This window comes from Balaenoptera musculus, chromosome 3 (genome assembly GCF_009873245.2).
Source record: "Balaenoptera musculus isolate JJ_BM4_2016_0621 chromosome 3, mBalMus1.pri.v3, whole genome shotgun sequence".
In the NCBI taxonomy this organism is placed as follows: Eukaryota; Metazoa; Chordata; class Mammalia; order Artiodactyla; family Balaenopteridae; genus Balaenoptera; species Balaenoptera musculus.
In genome coordinates, this window is record NC_045787.1 from 22,821,878 (window position 1) to 22,838,799 (window position 16,922).

The following is a 16,922-nucleotide window of genomic DNA, read 5'->3' on the forward strand; positions in this document are numbered from 1 at the left end:
CATTTAATCTATATAAACAATTCCAAGGGCTTTACTCTTAAGTTTTATAAAGACAGAGAGTTTCTTCTTTGACTTAGTGCTAAAAGGACTTGGAAGTTTGCCTGGCGTATAATAAACTTTCAAAAACTACTAAAATAAAACAAAGCCTACTGAGTCCATGTGGATACTGTTACAGATCTTTAGGCAATCAATTACCATTAAAGTGTAAATTGTATTATTTGCTTATAGACTTGCCTTTCATATTTTCCTCATAGAAATTATGTTCAACTAAATGCTAAGTTCTACATGTGAAATTATTTCACATGATGTAAAAGTAATAATTATTTTTGAGTATATCTTGCAATGGATAAATTGTCTATCATAGCTTTTAATATAGTTTACATTTTAAATTCTTGAGATCATTCTAAGCTACTTTTAGATTTTCTTAAATGTATTCTATAATCACACAAATAATACTTTATCCTCTACAGTCTTCTCTAGACAAATTAAGTCATTAATGTATTTTTCTTGCTTGATAGTCCCTTCAACAAATTCCTAAGCAGAATGAAATCCCACCTGTGGCCTCTTTGACCCATAAACCTAATGTTTTGAAGTTTGGTAGTTGTAACAATATGTTACATTCTCAAAAATGGGGTTTTTTGGAATGAATATGAAACTTGAACTTGTGTAATAAGTTGCTAATTATGAAATTAAGAAAATTAATTTTGGCAAAAAAAATGGCAGAATATAAATCATCACAATGATCAGAAATGTTCTAACTGCAGCATTTGTAACCCTGCTAGTTTACTATTAGTGTAAATCTTTACATGTAATTGCCTTTCATTGATCTATTGCCTTAACACAGAATAGTGTGACAAATATTTAATGTTATTTCACACATTTCCAGCATGCATTATTTATTAAAAATAAAATAATTAATTAGAAATACTACTGATTTAAGAGCTGTAGTTCAGTCCTTCGTGTTCCCCCAAATCAGTTTTATTCCTGAGCTCTGACTCCACTTCGTCTTGCTTCCTCTCCAGAAGTAACTACGGATCAAACACTTACCTGTTGTCTTTCCATATTCTATGTTTCTATTTCTTGCCTGAAATGACCGGACTGGCTAACCATGCCTGGAAACTTTTCCTGGAATGCATAAGTCGACCTAACAGTACCACACAATAGGAAACCAATAACCCTAGTTTTGTGTTATGACTTTACTGGAAAAAATCATTTAATTTGGCTATGCCTCAGTTTCCACAGCTGTAAAATGGTGATATATTGTGGGGTTGTTTGAAAAATTACAGTGTTCTTATATGAAAGCTGGCACGAAATTTAATTGGAAAACTCTTCTTTCAGTCCTTTTTTGTGATATTCCTTTCATCTCTTCCTTCAACCCTCCTCAGAGATCTTCCGTTCTTTGGCAGGAGGACCAGAGTTTCTGTAATCATACGGGTGATTTAACTCTAAACAGATGATTGTGATAATTGAGGAAAATGTTTACACGCTTTCCAAATCTAGCCTCAACAGAGAGAAAGCACAGTATCTTCTATATTTCATAAGCTGTTAAATGTTTTAAGGCAAATTATAATCCCACATCAACAGCCAACCTCTACTAATTCAATCTATCTGGAATAAAGTTTTATTTAAACACATAAAAAATATATCATTTATGTATCATATTAACAGTTTCTGCAGTTCAATTTAAAAGTGCACATTGCTATGAACAGGTTAGTAATTTCTTGCCAAATAGAGCTTTAAAAATGGGTAAATGACATATATTAATAAGCCACTTACATATAATTTGGTGTTTCTAAATGCAACTTTTCCTCTTAAGTAAGTTAAGCATTCTTCTTGTAATTCTGGTTTAAAATGTTAATTTATTAATTTTTTTCATATTGGAAAGCAAAACCAGATTTTATATTTTATTCAAATCACATTTATTTTAAATTTATTTATTTATTTATTTATGGCTGTGTTGGGTCTTCGTTTCTGTGTGAGGGCTTTCTCTAGTTGCAGCAAGCGGGGGCCACTCTTCATCGCGGTGCGCGGGCCTCTCACTATCGCGGCCTCTCTTGTTGCGGAGCACAAGCTCCAGACGCGCAGGCTCAGTAATTGTGGCTCACGGGCCTAGTTGCTCCGCGGCATGTGGGATCTTCCCAGACCATGGCTCGAACCCGTGTCCCCTGCATTGGCAGGCAGATTCTCAACCACTGCGCCACCAGGGAAGCCCAATCACATTTATTTTAAATAAGACTCTTCTAGATGAATATTTTTTTCTGTAGTAACCCTAAACATTGCTTATTTAAGTGTTTCAAAATACAGGAATAAAATTAATATCCAATATGTTCCTTAGCCATCTCAGTATGAATGTGACCTGTGCCAGGTATTATTATCATATCCAAGAACTTTTCATTGCTTCTCTTGATCCAACTAAATCTACAATCTTCTGAGTCCAAGATTTATAATGCCTCACCTCCCTGACCCCCACAGGAAGCGCAATCTCATGCATGCCCTGCTTCATTGAGAATAGGAAATATAAAAGATTTATTTTTTTATAATTTACTGACACCATATTATTCTTACAATACACAGATAATTAAGGCAGACAAATTAATCATGCACATTTGTACAAAAAGAAACTAATACATTTAGCCACATGGACAGCTGCCCTAGAAAACACAGCTGTCCAAAAGCTTACTTGTGCTACCCTGAAAAACCTGAAATTTGAATACATGATTTGACATGGCTATGCTATTCATTTATCCATTTTCTATCATCTGCATACATCACATCCCCAAATGCTATGTTTACCTTATTGAGAGAGGGAAGAAAGAGTACTTGTTAAATATCCCAGTATTGAAATAAATACTTACCTTATGTATTCCCACATATGTTCTTAAGTGTTAGGAGGTACGTCGCATCCATTTTTGTGTTCCACTGCCCCCAACATGTATATTTTCTATAGAAGCATTCAACATGTTTTGTTTCTGTTTTACAGGATATTGAATCTCATGAACTACACCTATTCTACCTTGGTTGGTTGGTTTGTTGACGCAGGCCAAGTCAATCCTATTTGCCATCCATGCCAACAGGATTGTTCAAGGAATACATATAAATCTTAAGCCAGACCAATGAGAAAACTTTTTGAGGTATTTTTCTCCTATGTTTGTTCTTGTTTTTGTTTTTGTTTTCTACAAATGCAGATAAGAAAGAGCTCACTTTTTTCCTTTCTGTTTATGACACTCTTAAAAATAGAAGCACATATCTGTTTGCAACCATAGCTCCCACTATGTAGAGAGAACTGGCCTTAGAGAATGAAATGAAAACAAAAAGAAAAGGGAAAGGAAAATGGAGAGAGATCAGAGAGGAGAGATGCTGCTCGACTCTATAATTCTAGTCATTTCTTAGGCTATATACATTTCTGATCTATCTATTGACTTTTTACAAAAGTTACTGAATTCAACTTTTTTCTGCCTAAGCTAGCTGGAATTCACTTGCAAACAAGTAAGTGCTAGTAATCTTATGCTTTAATATCGTGATAAAACTAGGGTTACATACTTTGAGAATTTTAAGGTGCCCCCAAATTAGTATCTTTCGCCATGCAAATTCTGAATCAAATGAAGGAAAAGGCAAAAGCAGATGGAGAAGTAACAATATGGTTGATATGGCTGACATTAGATAATATGCCTTAGGTGTTTGACAATAGGGCTTTGACACTGCACTCCAGAACTGGATAGACTTACCCCCTTGGTAAGAGGCTGTGCTGGACCTTAATGTCCTTCTAGACAGAGCCTATCTTCGTAAGTTACATCATGGAGTAACAAAGAATGTGTGCTCCAGAGGATAGCTAACTCCAGATAGACGTGAGGGGGGAATGCACTCCCCACTTTCTCTCCTAAATACTCTCATAAGGCAGGTAATTCCTTCTGCCTAGAGGAGGAAGCAGTGAGGAAGTAGATAGACCTGAAGTGTTACACTGATGGGTGCCCCTCCTCATGAAAGGAGACATCAGGATTTGTAATAAGACTTCCCGCCTAATTCATAAAGACAAGTACATGGTATTTTTAATTAAAAATTGGATGTGGTGCTTTTAGAAGAATCATTTTAGGAAAAAAAACTAAAATGACAGGCAATTTGTTTAAAAATAGTTCGCTGTTATGTAAAATGTGACATTTTCTCTGTTATAAAATTCTACTACTTTTGTAGCCAGTATGTTTGGTGTAATTTAATTAATTTCTTAAGCATGCTTTTGCACCCTAATTTTATGAAAATCATTTGAAACATGAACTTTAAGATGGGAATGAACAAATTTTAATAGAAAAATCAATATTAGTCCTTTTAATCTAATCAGTCTGTTGTCAAAAAATGCTATTTTCTGGGATGTTAGGACTCCAGTCTAACCTTCGATTTCAGGTAATACTTACTCATATAGTTTCTCGGATGCTGCAAAGAAATCATATTTCTGCATTACATTCCCTACTTTTTCTCTTCGCGCACATATATCTAGCACGGTAGAATCAGTATAAAAGGGGATAGGAAAGATGTTACTGCTATGAGTTGGGTTTTCTAAGAGACTGGTAAAATAGGACTGCTATTGCAGGAATTCAAAATGATGGTCACTTTTTCATTGGCAAATGCAAATAGTAGAAAAGTCTTACCACTTGTGCTTTTGTATTTATCCCACTGCTTTTTCTATCCCTGTATTAATAATTCAACATGAATGCATGCATTGCAATGTTTGAAATTGTTTGCAGTCTGCAAGTACAAAACTGAGACAAGATGAAATAATTCTCATAAATTTCTCCTACATCTAACAATGTTCTTAGGCAACATTCTTCAGACATGTGAGTTCATAGATTCTGAAAAATACGTCTAAACTAAAATTTTAGAAACAAGAAATTAAAAATTATATTCTGCCATCTTTGGTGATCACTCAGCAGCAAACAATGGAAAACAGCCATGACTGAAATCTCAAGTTGGTAAGTCAAATTTATTTATGCAAAAGTCACCTGTGGTTTATTGGTGAAGAGTGGGATCAAATAAATAGATATTTTAACTATGACATGGATGCTATAGTTCTAAGCAAGTAATTTTTAGCTAGGTGATTAATCTAAAGAAAGTGACTAAATTATTCCAGGAGATGATTTAAATTCATCTTTACATTGGTCTTGAATGTTGTAATAATAAAAATTACCTTCCCAACGAAGAACCTCTATCTAAATTATAATATGAATAAAAGTTGCCAATCACACATCTTCAATTGAATTTTCAAAATGTTATGGTCTTGATTTTTATTTTCTATATGTCTCTAGTGTATATATTGATAATAGTATATTTAAGTTATCATTATTTTTGGACATGTGGCAAGAAAGGATGTGCACCAAATTTATCGTAAATCTTAACTCTTCCACAGAATAAAGGATTATTTTTTGGACTAAATTAAGCTCTCAAATTAATTAACAATTTCTCGTAAATATAACAATGATTTAAATGTGATTTTAATAGAACAATGCCATACCAGGTACATTAAAATTATCATTAGTCCAATAATATGTATAAAAATAGTGTATGGAAGTGGCTTAAACGATCTGGAGACTAACCGTAGCTCAGGAACTAGGCAAAGTTAAGACAGGCATCATTTCTGTATATGTCTGCTAAGTAGCTCTGGCGATCACATTTACTGAAAATTTCAGAGTTGTTTCTTCTGGGGGACTTTCCAAACACTTCTTAATTCTTTTCAAAGGAAACTTTTATGAATCAAACAAAGAAATACAAATTAAAAACACTGAACCATTTTTTGGTTGTTGTTATGTTAACCTCTACAAAGTATTGCCATCTGGTTCTTACTGTCTCATTTAAACACTCTTCCCTTATAAAGCTCCTGACATCTTTTGTCATTCAAAAAACCAAAGTTAATGTGTATACTGTCTGTTATGACAAGTATGGCTAGGAGCAAGAACAGTTATTTAATATAAGAAAAGAATAATAAACCACAAAAATAATGCATATATACACATACATATATACACACACACACACATATGTATTACATATGCATATTTTTCCTCTGTCACTAAGGGTTCTATACTTTCATTTCGAAGCAATCATTTTAGATTTTAGCTAGTGCCCTTACTGAAAGTCAGTTTAGGTACTATCCTGATTTGCTGTTCATTATAATATAGATTTATTATTTAATAAGTTAAAGAAATGATTTCTTTCAAAGAAAAGATATTTCTTCACCAAGCTTTAAAATATTAGGTTTCATTTTGCCTCAGAATAAGATATTTTATTCATTGGCAAAATTCCCAGTCCAGTAATATAAAAGGAATAAATTACATACATTTGGATCGCGTTTTAGTGGACTCTTAATTAAGAGACGGTAACCATCATCTAAGGGGGCACATTTTATTTAGCGAGTAAAAGAACAGATCCATTAACCCCCATAAATTCCAATATTTAGCATTAGGGATGAATTTTAAATTACTGTTAATTTTTTTCATTGTGTAAAAAAAAAAACCTTAGGATATTGATTAAGTATAAAGAATGAATGAAATCTCCTTGGTATATACATATAACAAATATTTTGAATATTTAAATATGAAATGTGAACATAATCATTACTTAGAATGTTTTGTTATTAAAGAAATAGTGGATTTCTAACATTTTGAAGCAGTTTAACACACTGTATGTAGTGTTTAACAGAGCTAGCTATTGAATAGGCAAGTATTTCTTTAAGGACATCTGCATCTCTGTAAATGTGGGCTAGTAGTTTGATTGGGTATTCTCTAATGATGAAGAAACCCCCTAAAATCAGCTGCATGTACTAAAAATTACTCGATAGAATTTTTGAAATTGATATAAGTATGTTTTTGAACAGAGAGAAAACAAAGAAGCAAAAAGGTACATTTCTGAATGGTGAAGGAAGGAAACAGTAAGATATTTTATACATGTTACATATCAAGATAGAAATAAAAATAGGGTAGAAATTGATATTTTGCTAAAATAGTAATGGGTTAAAATATTTATGTACTAAACACATACAGACAAACACTTAAACATAATAGCAAGCATTTCTGGAAATTTTAAAAGAAATAACTCTTTACAAGTAATATTTTCAAATTGAAAAGCAGGTGAATATTCAAGCCAGCATATGAAATATTTATTGATTTATAAAATTCTGGTACAAGTGATTTGCTTGTATTTGTGATAGAATTCATTAGCCTTTAAATATGTTTCCAAAGATGTGATGAATATTTATTTAAGAAACTGATGATTTTAGGAAAAGTGGTATGGTGTATTTACCAAACACTGGCCTATGATTTATAAGCAGAGATGGCGCCTTATTAATGATTTAGTAGCAGTACTATCTATCACTGTCAGGGCAAAAGGTAAGAAAATGCCAATAAAAATCAATTGTATTTGATTTTTTTCCTCATTAATAAAAGGTATATTGACTTACAGAGACATAGTATACTTAAAAATTTAACCTGCAATACCTATATTCCCAAAACAATTTAAACAATTCAAACTGTATGTGTATATGTGGCTTGTTAGAATATTGAGAGAGAAGGGGATTGGTTCAAATTAAGCTACTTTTCTGTTTTCACTGCATGATTTCTTTATCTCCCAGAAATCATATTGACTTTTAAACAGTATTTCAATATTATAATGTAGACCAGATTGTCCCAATTTCTTTGAAAAGAATATTCTCTTAATAATAAAGTTATTTTCTAAAAATAAATGGAGTAGTTTTTTTCACAATGTATCAGTTTTTTAAAATTCTGGAAAATGCATATTCCTGCTTTATGGGATTACTGAATCAGATCTGCATGCTGATTTTCAGGATCTTTCAGGGAAAAAAATTTTTTTAATTAAAGTTAGTCTGAATTTATAATACTGTCAGCATTCCTTGAGATGTTTACTACGATGTACCAATATCCAATTTTATAATGACTTTAAATTATTTTTAACAATTTACTTGGCACAAATTAAATTTCTCATTAAGTATATTATAATTCATCCATATTTTTATACCTTTGTTAAAAATAGAAATATATTTGTAAGTCATAACTACTAATTAGGTATCTGGTTTCAGTCATCTTAAATATCATTGGCTAGAATCTTATTTCCACTTTTTAAATCATAATGATTAGTTATAATTTTATAGATAATATTTAAATAGTTAACTCTATATTTTAGTAATATTTATAACTGGCATTTATTCCATAATTTCTGTTTGGTAACTTTTTAACAGAAATTCAGTGAGTAGTAAAATATTGGTTCTTGTACTGATGGAATAGCCTTATTTCACTAAGAATCTCAAATGATAGTTTACCCCATTATAGACTCGCAGAACAGTTTCCTTTCCTTAGGTCTTGTAAGGGATTACTCCATCTTACCTTTTGTCTATTATTGCTGAGAAAATGGCTCTCAGTCTCACTGTCATTCGTTTGCAGGTAACTTACACTATTAAAGTATCCTTTCAGATTTTCTCTTCATATCTGATATTTTCAGTTTCACTATGTTCTATCTGGTGTGGCTTTATTTTACTTCTCCTATAAAGTAATGTGTCAACTTTTAAGGTAAGAGTCATGTCTTTGAGTTAGAACAAATCCTTAAACTTTATTAGATTTACTTTTTTCTCTACTATGTTCTTAATTATCTTTATCTGAAATAATCATTAGGAATATATTGATGCCTCTTAAAATAACACACATGTTTCTTAATAGCTTTTTCATAGTTTTCTTCTCTCTGTGAAGAGTGAAGGGGTCTTTGTCCTAAATTCTAATTGACTAAAATGCCCTAAGAATTTGTCCAGTCTGTAATTTTTAACATGTGGTTTGTTTTTACTCCAGTAATTACATAATTTAATTTCTGTGTGTTCATTTTTAGTACATATGCCCTTACTTAATCTTCCACTTTTACATTATACACTCTACTGAGTTATATGAGTACTATTACTCTCCTTGTATCTGAAGTAATTAATCATAGTTATTGTACTTATTTGTTTTGTCTGGATAGACTAAATCTGCTTTTTCAGTTTGTTAGGAATTATTACTACAAATTATTATTGTACCTTCATAACAATACTAGCTATTCTAATAAATAGACCCTCATTTATGACAGTTCAAAGACACCATGGATTTTTTTTTTTTTTTGCCTTATAACAGTAAAAAATGGCGGTTCTTGTTGGTAGATAACCTAGCCTCCTTCCATCTTGCTATACTTCTATCAGTAAGAGCCTCACCGTTTTTTTGCATCCACAAGACAGAAGAGAAAAGGGATTAGGTGTAAAAAGCACATCCACTGTTTAGAATCTTACCTTGTAAATGAAAGCGATCTCTTCTCTTCATATTCGAATTGGAAAACAAGTCACATGGCCATACATAGATACAAGGGACTCTGGGAAGGTAGAACCTGGTCCAGCAACTGCTTTCTAGTCACCATCACAGGTCTCTACCATGGACAGAAACATAAGAGTTAACTGGTCTAGCCATTTCTGCCAACTCATATATATATTTTTTTTCTTCACGTACTTTGGATTTCTAGTTTAGGTTTACCCTGAGCCTCTGAGCAGAAATTCTCTCTTCTCATTCTCTCCTTTCTCTCTCCCTTTGTCCCTTCTTTGTCCCTTCTTCCCTCCCTCCCCCTCTCCATTATTCCCCTTTGTATTTGGTTTTGTGATTGCTTCACCCAGACACTGAGAGCCTCAAATACTTCATGGCTCAGATATTCACAGCTCAGTCGTCCTTCACTATGTTGGCTTTTGGACATTGAATGATCTGCCTTGTTTGGATATGATGCTCACTATGAGGCTGAGTGTACTTCTTCTCAAACCCTGACTATGTAGCCTTGACACAAACTATGGTCACACGTAGAGTGCATAGGTAAGATAGCCTTGTCACATCCCAATTTTTAAAAGTCTAAAAATTTACAATACACAGGTCTTTCACCTCCTTGGTTAAACTTATTCCTAGATATTTTATTCTGTTGATGCAATTGCAAATGGAATTATTTTCTTAATATCTCTTTCTAATAGTTTGTTATTACTATATAGAAAAGTTTTTGTGTATTGATTTTGTATCCTGCAATTCTGTTTTTTGATCGAGTCTTTAGGATTTTTATATATTGATATAATATGTCATCTGCAAATAGTGACAGTTTTACATCTTTCTTTCCAGTTTAGATGCCTTCTATTTTTTTTTCCCTTGCCTAATTGCTCTGGCTAGGACTTCCAATACTATGTTGAATAGAAGTATCAAGATTGGACATTCTTGTCTCATTCCTGATCTTAGGGGAAAAGCTTTTCACTGTTGAGTATGATGTTAGCTGTAGGCTTGTCGTATATGGCCTTCCTTATGTTGAGGTACATACCCTCTAAACCTGCTTACTTGAGAGATTTTATCATAAATGAATGTTGAATTTTGTCAAATGCATTTTCTTCATCCTTAAATTTAAAAAAATGTTAAAGTTTTTGTTCTTAGCTAGACTAGTGATACTCCCCCTCAGTTATTCTACAGAATGAAATTCCCACCGCATGGTCCATTCCACAACCAGTAGTCCAGGATACTAGCAAGATCAGTGTGAACGTTTTACTTTGAATTGCTGTTTGATTTCTGGTTTATAGAGACAATGTTCTTTTTTTTTTTTTTTTTTTTTTCTGAGTGTCCCTGTGGCATTTATATCTCTTGCTCTGTATTTAGAGTATTATGGAGTTAAATATGAATGGCCAGAGTCTTCCATATTGCTAGCTCATCTTTTTATAAGTATGTTGCTTATATTTTGTGAATTATATTTTCCACTAGTAAATTTTATATATTCTTCTTCTTTTTTGACTTGTGTCATCTTCTAATCTCTATATTTATTTAGGTCTTAAAATTTTATCATATTTGATGTGAATATTTCTGGTTGGCTTGGTGCCTCCAAATATTTCTAATGTTTATGTGGAAAAGTAAGTAGATAAAAGCACACCATTCACAATCTGCACCTTTATCTGATTCATTTTATGTAATCCCTGTGTGCCCTTATGTTTTCTTTTCTTTTCTTTGTTTCTGTTTTTTGTTTGTTTGTTTGTTTGCTTTTGTGGTTTTTTTGCTTGGTTTTTTTTTTTTTTTTTTTTGGTTATGTATGTATATAGCCAATACACTGTATACAATCTGGGAATTAAGTCCATAGGGATAGGAACTAAGGAACTATCAAGTCTTTAGAACAGGCACAAGAAAAATGACCCATAAAAAATTACAAGATTTTTACAGTTATAACCTCCAGATAATTTAGGGTGTATCAGACCTTATTTTTTTAAAGCAAAGTTAAAGCAATCTGAGAATCTTTCCTGAGATGTCTAGGACTTTGCACCACAGTTAGTTAGCAAATTGATCAATGGTTCCTTTGTTTCTCTGGACCAGAGAAGTCACAGAGCCTACTTTTGCCTAAGGAATAGATTTGTGCTCATTCCTCCTTTCTCCTAAAACACAGTGAATGATAATGACAGACATTGCTCCCATGGCTCCCTCTAAAATGCCTTCAAGGTATATTTTGAGAAAAAATACCTTTCCCCATCCTGATTTAAACTTAGTGCTACCCTGTGATTCTGAGTCATTCATGAAATTTAAGCAGTTTCTATTTTTTTGAAGTTTAAAAAAATTGTAAGATAATTTAATACTTAAAACTAAGACCATTTATAACAGCTCTGTTCTAACAAAATAATTTTCACTTTTGCATGATTTCACATATTTGTATCACTTCACTTTTATTCAAATAAAGTTAAAAGAGTGTGTGTGAAAAGTTCATTCCCCATCACAACCAACACCTTCATAATAAAGTTTTTCTCAGTATTTATATTTCTAATATCTATCAAGACATATCTTATGCCATGATGGCCTTCAGACTAATAGTCCCATGTGAGGTTACATTCAACTATATTTTCACACAAAATGATTCTGATTCTCATTCAATACTTCACTACTTCAATATACTTCAATACCTCACTTTGGTTTTGTGAAAATGAAAGTCTCACGCATACTGCTGAAGTAAGTATAAGTTTAAGAAGCCTTTTGTTTTCTAACTTACACAATTCTACAAAAGGGAACAGCTAAAGATAAATTTAAGTTGTCATATTTATAAATCTCATATATTTTTCCTACAAAATAAATATAAATATACATTTTGGGTATTAAAATATATGGAAGAAATACATATCTTTTGTGCTGCTAGCTGTCTAAGGTAAATACAGCTCATGTTTAATACATCTATCCAATATGTAGGCAATTTTTCTTGATGTAATAAATTATTATTTAGAATCTTTAGATTTTCTGCTTCAGACCACAGAGATTCTGGTTAATCATAATCACATTTTTATAGGTAAAAATTTAGTCATTATACATTTTCTGATGTGCATAATACAAGGAAGTATGATTTTGCTGATTATATACATATTGTTTATATATACATATATATTTATATTTGTTTATACATATATTCTCATTTTTATTTTATGTATGTAATAGGAAAATTCAGTAAATGTAATAAAAATAATAAACATGTTGATAATATTGTTTCAAGCTTGGATCTGACTTTCTAATATCTAAATTACTAATACATTTTTTATTTTGTTTGCTTCCTTATTTAATTGTTTTTAATTTTTTTTCCCCTTATTAACCTAACTGTTATATCACTGGGCTAAATACACCATGTAGAAGAGAAAACCTTCACTATCGATAGTCGCATAATATAAAGAGGATACATAGTGGCTTTCAAAAGTAATGTATTTATTTTGATTATGAAATAATACATGGTAATGCTGGAAAAACTGGCAGGGGAGAAAAGTCTAAATATAATCTGTAATTCAATTCCAGACAATAATATTGTTATTATGTTTCCTTCCAGGTTATTTTATATTTATATTCACATATAAATAGATATTCAGTGAAATCATATAGTTGCCATATTTGTGTAACCTGCATTTCCCTTGATTTTAAGAACTTAGTATATTATTCTATTATATTAAACCCCATATTTTACTTGGCTAATCTCTTACTGCTTCTAAATTGCAGTTTTTGAATATAACTTTGGAAATTACCGGTAATACTTGCTTCCTTAGAAGAAATAAATTTCAAGTTGTTGATTATCTCAAAATACATATTTTATGCACTTTGAAAATATATTACCAAATTATGCTTCAGAAATTTTCCATAAATTTATATTCTAAAAATATACATCAGAATCAATATGCTGCTCTTTTACCAACACAATTAAAAATATATACTAGGTAGATCACATGTTTTTCAATAGTCATAGGGATGGTGGTAGAAAAGCAATATGAAAAATTTCATCCATTTAAGAGAAGCAGGCTGAGGGGATTTAGGAATCATACAGAAAAACACCAAATAACTCTAAGACCAAAAGTCTTTCCAAACTATAATAAATGTTCTCCTACTCTTTAGATTCCTCAAAGTCTCCCTGACTTCTGGCCTGAAACATTCATTCTCCAGTGCTGGAGGCGTGGAATGTGGGCATACAATAGCTCTCCACTGAGTTACTTCCAAGTCTTGTCATGGGCTGAAGAGAGATGCTTGCCCAATGTCATTACTCCTTCCTTGGGGCAACCCACTTGCAATAACTAGTTGACATGGCAATATGAAGGCCCAGATCCTTTGCTCCAATTTGGTACAACTCTGAGGGACAATTCCAGTTCTAGTGTTCCCTTTGGATGGGATCTGTGTTACAGTTCAACTTCCACTACTACCTAAACCTGCTTCTTTACTTCCTTAGAGATGTTAATTCTGAGAATATTTATCATAAAATTTCTGCATAGAAATTTCCATCTCAGAATCCTCCTGGGAGAAACCGACTTACAATACCTAATGTAATCTTCATAACACCAAAAAAGGAAAAAAAAGCATATTTCTTATTTTTTTTCCTTGTGTGACAGTTGGAAAGAGACTGATTAATCCTGAGACCACCTTATTCTTTAATATTAAAGGTATTACTAGAAAGAGGACATTGAACAGGAAATAATATAGAAAAAGAAAACTGAGGTGGTCAGTGGCTCCTGGATGAAAAAAATTATATAAACTTTATGCCCCCTTTGAAGTTTTCCTCCTTTACTCTAGATTAACAATTCTTTGAACAACACTTGGAGCTTTCACTATATATTTCTCCATGCTGTGGGAACAGGGGATCTGCTAAGGAGACTGGAATGAAGAGGAAACTCTAGAGCTGACTGTCTCTGAAAAGCAAAGTTCCTGGGGTCAGCCTGAAGTGGAAAAAGCTGTTCAAAAGCTTAAAATATGCTGGATAAGAATAAAATATGCCTCAAATCTGAAGTGATTTGAGGACTTTTAACCTAAACACATTTTAAAAGATCAAAGACTAAATCTACCAACAGGCAAATGCAAAGCATAGAGGCTAGAATTCTGCAAACCCAGCCCTCAGGTCTAATCTCTAAGGAGAGAAAAACCAGTCTCAGACAAAGTGCATATGAAGCCAGGGAGAATGATTAGATATGTTACCTGGGAAGTATCTAATTTAGGTAAGGCTGTCCATGTTACACATTAGTAAGATTGAAAGAAATATGGCAAAAATTATGGAGAAAATTTTAAAAAGGAGGAAAAGAGGGAAGTATGACTTACCAAAGTTAAAGACAAACATACTTTTTACTCAAGATAATAAAAAATTTTTAATATCAATGAAAAAAGTTATATTTAAAATACAATGTTAAGATAAACAGATAATGCTGGGGACAAAAGTAAAATTATTATAGAAACAAACATTAGTAAGATAAAATTATAGCAGCAGAATTCCATTTTATCAGTACCTAAACAAATAGACTGGAAGATACACTTGGGATAATCACTGAGAAATCAGAGGGGAAATTAACATCAACTTGAAGCAAGATAATAATTATGAAGTACATATTACAAGAATATTAAGAAATGGATAATTGATTCACCTGAAGTATAAAGCACAAAATATGGAAGAGAAAAAATATTTTAAAATATTGTAGAATATAAATTTATTGAAATTAAAGAATTGAAGCAGAAAACTGAAAGAAAAATCATTTGTCAATAATTAATTGATTAAGGTACAATCAACACTTGATATATTATGTTATGGCTATTTGAAGCACCCCCAGGGATGGGTAAAATTCAAGTAAATTAAAGGGGTGAAATCAGGATGGTTTCAAAACTCTCCTGAGGAGTGTTCAGCAGAAAGTCTTCAAGAACGATTTCTGTAGGTCAATGAAGGAAATACAGCCAACCTGTCATGCAGATATAAAATCAAAATTACAATGGTTGTTTTCCTTTATCTTAGCTAACTGCTCACATGGTCACACTTAAGATTAACCACCAGCACTAGTAACTGCCTTTTCTCTGAAATGCATATTTTAAGAATCCTGTTGGGAATTCCCTGGCGGTCCAGTTGTTAGGACTCTGTGCTTCCACTGCTGGGTGGCCCAGGTTTGATCCCTAGTTGGGGAACTAAAATGCCACAAGCCGAGCAGCACTGCCATAAATAAATAAATAAACAAACAAATAAATAAATAAAAAACAATTTGTGGCAGAGTCAAAAATAGAAAAAAAAGCCACTATTTAAAAAAAAAAAAGGGAATCCTGTCTCCCGAATATCATGTCTTTTCCCACCAAGTTTTCTTACTCTAAGTGCTGTACTCCAACAGTCTTGATTGCCCTGAGAACTCCAACCAGTTGATGCCACAAGTTTTCACTATGCAGCAATCAATTTGTTTCCTCACTTCCTTTATTAACAATATCATCCCCTAAATTCTTATGCTACTCTCCCCATCTGACCTATGCAAGTAGACAAACCTCACCCCAGTTACTGATCTATTATGAGTTCACACCTAAGTGTCTGAATAACACTACAAAAATAATATGACAATGTTACATAGTCCCACCTTATTTATGTACACAAATCTCAAATGGGCACTATTACATGTATCTATTAACTTCACATTCCCATTCTCTGATATAGCTAGTTTATACCCCATCTACTTGCCCCTGCACACTCAGCAGAAAACTTTTCCTAACGTCTTGTTTGAAAAATGAAAGCACTTGGAAGAGAAAAAGTCATACTTCTATTCCCAGATCTAACAATGCTCCTTCTTTTGAACACATATGTTCTGACTTCACTCATACTACAAATTAAGAAATACCTTACTTCCATCTAACGTCTTGTAACTTAGCAGGACCCTATGGGGCCTTCCTGGGACCAAACACCCCCAACCGTGTCCTGTGCTTGCCTCTTGTTTATAGAAAAGCCGTAGTCTTTGAGGCCTCTCCTGAGTCACAAAATCTTGACTCACAGATTAATGGTTGAAAACATGTAAACATTTAATAACAAAAATAGCAGTTGGGCTAGGAGAGCTGGTAAGAATTTAGAGTAAATCAACTATATGATGGTCACAGAATCTTTAGTTCTTCCCTGAAGTACCTAGATAACAGTATCTGATGAACATTTCCTGAGTTGTTTTACATATGCTAAACCTCCACCAAGTGGAAGAAGTTAACTGCATGATGACCATTAGCATGTAGCCCCCAGACCTACTGGAGCCTGAGGATTGATAATGTTAACCCCTGCGACATAGCCCTGTTACCTCACCATCAACCAATCAGAGAATTGTGCATAAGCTTAACCACATACCCTGCAACTGTCTTCCCTCACCTTGCCTTTAAAAATGCTTCCCTGAAACTCATCTGGGAGTTTGGGCTTTTGAGCACAAGCCACCCATTCTCCTTGCATGGTTCATGCAATAAACCTTTCTCTGCTCCAAATTCCAGCGTTTGGGGTTGAGTGTCCTCACAGTGTGCCGGGCACATGAACTTGGGTTTGAAAACAGTCTGTCATTTGTAATCTGACTGCCATACCCCTCCATCAACTCAAGAATTTTAATACTGAAATTTTCCTCTCTCACCGTTTATCAT

At 32.8% G+C, this 16,922-nt stretch overlaps 1 pseudogene; it reads left to right on the top strand.

Moving 5' to 3' along the window:
• Window positions 1-16,922, top strand: part of LOC118892032 — a 162,850-nt pseudogene that overhangs the window by 128,666 nt on the left and 17,262 nt on the right.